The sequence below is a fragment of the Triticum aestivum genome, chromosome 3D, assembly GCF_018294505.1.
Source record: "Triticum aestivum cultivar Chinese Spring chromosome 3D, IWGSC CS RefSeq v2.1, whole genome shotgun sequence".
In the NCBI taxonomy this organism is placed as follows: domain Eukaryota; kingdom Viridiplantae; phylum Streptophyta; class Magnoliopsida; order Poales; family Poaceae; genus Triticum; species Triticum aestivum.
In genome coordinates, this window is record NC_057802.1 from 533,708,763 (window position 1) to 533,711,872 (window position 3,110).

A 3,110-nucleotide genomic window follows, 5' to 3' on the forward strand; every position below is an offset into this window, starting at 1 on the left:
TGAGTAAATACAGTGATACAAGAGCAAAGCAGTATGCATGATAGCATTGGAATCCTAATTGAGAACAGTTGTTCTTCAGGTTTAAGCACTTGTTCTACATGAACAGAGTATAGAAAGACGCAAGCATATAGTACTTAAAATAAAATGAGCTCATAGACCTTACCACATTCTTGGTTCGGGACCAGTAAAGAACAAGGCGTTCCCAGTCATCGTCCAGTAAATGTGTCTCAGGAGAACGTAAGGGAATTTGATGAGTTTCTTTGCTAGTGAAGTACGTTTTCTTCAAGTAATTCCGATACTGCCACCAAGCATTCTTGAAGATAGCAAAGGTATTAGCACATGTTACCTCATCCTGAGTTTCCAAATCGGTCCTTCTCTATAGAGAAAAATGGGAAAATTTGCTGTATTATAACCATCATGGAGGTAGAATGTATGGGATAAAGCAAAGTAATTGCCATGAATAACATTACTTACACATAACTCTTAGAAAAACACCTGCAACTGGCATTTTCCTTCATCTTCAGTATAATATTTCCATGATGGGAAGATACACACATAGGATTTAACAACATCATATGCGATAGATGCTAAACTATGAATGGCTGGTTGTGCTTCCTCCACAGGAATAGGTGTACTAACTGGTGGAGTTGGGGTTCACCGTGGTAGTACTGGCGCTTTGGGCACTGGAGCTGCCTTACTAACCGCTCTTGTTTGGGAGCTCTGTGGTGGAGATGGTGCTATGTCTACAGGAACTAGGTTACTATCTGCTGGGGTTGGGGTTAGATTCGGTGAAGCTGGTACTCTGTCCATCGCAGTAGGGGTAAAATCTGCCAGAGTCTAGGTTATGTCTGGTAGGGCTGGTTCTTGTGCATTTATAACCGGGATACTATCTCCACCAAGAGGTAGCAGTATTTTATTTGAAGACTGTGTTTTTACTCCGCTAGATACTGCCATCACCCGCTCTAATTTAAATGGCTGATAAACAGGAAACATAATTGAATGTACAGACGTTGTATGAGAGACAGATGCAATAGATAGTTTGGAAAAAGAGGGCATTAAATAATTGACATGTATATTGTTTAACTAAAACGGATATCATGACATAATTTCACATATATGATATCTATCTAAAGTGGACAGCATAGCATAACGTAATTCAAAGATATGATGACTAACTAAACAGGATCGCATGACATAATTCACATACATGTTATCTAAGTAACTAGGATCACATGATTTAATTCACATATGTGATTTATATGCTAAGGGAGGGCATTCGCATATATGATGTCTGAACTAAGAAGATGGTGTTGAATATTGTGTATATGATGTCTAAACTATCCAATGCAAGACACCATATGCATGACATGAGCAGTAGAACTGTGCCAAGTTAGAGAGTACACCTCGGTGGGGGAATAGTACTGGTCATCTGTCTCTGAATCCATCTCTGAGGAGCTATCGGGACCCAGCGAGAGATCTGCTTCGATAGGTAGCACCATCTATTCTGAAGGCCTTGTTTTCACTCCAGATTTTTCCATCACCCACTCAAATGGCTGATTCACAGGAAGAGTAGTTTAATGTACAAACATTGTCGACAAATGAAAATTTAATGAAGAAAAGGATGGGATAGATATCATTCAAATATATGATGCCTGGTTAAACAGGATGGCATTGCACATTTCACATATATTATGGCTGGCTAAAAGACATGAGACTGCATAATTCCCATATATGATATTGAAACTAAACAGGTGGGATTACAGAACATGTCTAAACCAAGAAGATGACATATATGATGTCGAAAGTAGGCACTGCAAGGCAACATATGCATGATATGACTAACATCATCATGCCAAGTTAGAGCAAACACCTTGGGGGGGGGGGGTAAATAGGAGTGGTCAGCTGCGTCTGAATCCGACTCAGAACAGATATCTTCCTCTGGATTACAATCTGGAGAGGGGGGAGGGTTTGCCATTGAACCCACCATGGAGCGATGTCTGCATTACATTGTATTGCCGCGCAAAACTCTTCTCTTTTTATCTACATGTTTAGCATGACTGTGTACAATATCTGACATGCATACAAAAAAATATAGTGAGATATGTAAGGAGAGCATGCAGAAATCTAGAGTAATGGTAAAGACCAGTGGATGGATCCAAAAATAATGATTGCTTTAATTTAATAAAAAAACAGATGATGATTGCTTTACTATTTGTTTCCCACCCAAGATGAATAACACGGGCATACCCTAGGTGAACCAGATATTAGACAGAGATACTATTCATTGCTGCCTCGATATGTGCCCCACAATTAATTTAGAACTCAAGTTTGAACATCAATTTGGACCTGATTTGGAGTCTAAGAGGTGAACAGGAAAATTTCCTATTGCTATGTTTTTTCGTTGAACCACAATAGCCCTAATGGATCGACATGAATGTAGAGTAATAAGTGATGCGACAAGTGTACAACCTTTTTGCCGTAGCCGTGTCGACCTCAGCATCATTGGGTTGGTCGCTGAAGAAGTTGAGGCAGAGGTGACTGTCGGAGGTGTGGAGGAAGATCTGAGGAATCTGTAGACGGCGTCCAGGGCACTGCTCTGTTGTGATGGATCATTCCGTCCTTGTATCAGCTCCGGTGAGCCGTAAGACGTCAAGGCTGAAGCAGCACAAGACATACACCATTAATCTCAAGTGGGATTCTAATAGCATTAGCAAAAAGTGACAGATGTAAATTTTACATCACCAAAAACCACCTGACTACAACAGATGAGGTAAAAACTGTTGACTCTGAACTTAACAGTCGAAACTGAAATTTACTATGGAATCTGAATGCTACCGTCGAAACTAGACGCAATGGTGGCAGAGAGGCACTTCACATGTGATAGTTTAGGGAGGGCCTGCAGTTCATCTTCAACCTGCACCCCCGTGAGCCGCCAGCCACCACCGGCCGAACCCCACGCCGCCTCGCCGCCTCGATACAACTCCCCACCACTGGTCCGCTGCCGCCTCGCCGCTCCGAAACAGCTCCCCATCGCCGGTCCATCGCCGCCTCACCGCCCCGAAACAGCTCCCCACCGTCGGTCCGCCACCGCCCCGGCCAGCCCTCTAACC